Below are 1,068 nucleotides of genomic sequence, written 5' to 3'. Positions count from 1 at the left end.
CAAGATGTCAGTTGGATTCTTCTTCAATAAATACCGAATCGCTCTTCGGAAGTTGGGTTTATTCGCCCACCGGCAGTTCCATAGAAGACAATTCATGATAAATTGTATACATTTGATTCAAACTACCGGGGACAACCGTTAGGCCATCTCCAAACCCGACATATCAACTGCCACAACCGGAGCTGACCGGACTCCCTCTGTATCCGACATGACAACTGCCACAACCGGAGCTGACCGGACTTCCTCTGTACCCGACGGACCCATCAAAATCGGGACATTATATCCCGACTCCCGATTTGATTCTGCCGGCTCCCCCTGAGAACCAACAAAAACTCCACCGGACTTTCCCATACTCACGCCTCAACCTGCAGTCTTTTTCCATTCGCCGAAAGCACATCATCCTCCTTCGGTTGGCCGTATACAAATTAAACAAAGACTAAAAGTGTTTAAATTAAACAAAGACTAACGACTTATAGATTTGTCAGCGTCGATAATGTACAAGTAGCATTGGTATAATTAAAGTATATAAAGAAACAACTATATTGATCCATTGTTTACACGAAACCAAAGTGCAATTACCCAAAACACTAATTTGTCTTCTCTCCACCTCTGCACCGCCATGGCTCATTATATTTATAAATTGGGAGGTCACTTACATTATTTATCCGTCGTTGAGCAACGTGATGGTTTGGAATACAGTGCTTGCGATTGATCGTATGGTGATGCCTACTCATGCAGTTCTTGCTAGTTTAATATTCACTTGAAATGTGAATTTTTGCTCAAGTTACAATATATATTCTACCACCCTTCTCATGATGGACATCGTCTTAATCTTCTCACAACCGGAGCTCCTGATCACACCGACCCGAAATACCATATTTGCGGTAAAAATACAAAGCGCCTTCTTTGTCATTGCTATGATTGCAAACTTAATTTGGATATCGATTGCATGTTTGAATTTCCCGTGGCACCACCAGCCTCTATTAATGTTTGATTATTTTGGTGGTGACGATATGAAATGCGAAGTGTGTGGTTTGCCCTCGGGAAATGTCTACCTTTGCCCTCTTT

General features: G+C 42.2%; 1 pseudogene; it reads left to right on the top strand.

Annotated features, from left to right (window-relative positions):
• LOC104715055 overlaps window positions 620-1,068 on the top strand; it is a 20,140-nt pseudogene continuing 19,691 nt past the window's right edge.

This window comes from Camelina sativa, chromosome 9, assembly GCF_000633955.1.
Source record: "Camelina sativa cultivar DH55 chromosome 9, Cs, whole genome shotgun sequence".
In the NCBI taxonomy this organism is placed as follows: Eukaryota; Viridiplantae; Streptophyta; class Magnoliopsida; order Brassicales; family Brassicaceae; genus Camelina; species Camelina sativa.
Note: the sequence above shows the minus strand (reverse complement) of the source record. Positions and strands in the feature narration are given on the sequence as shown.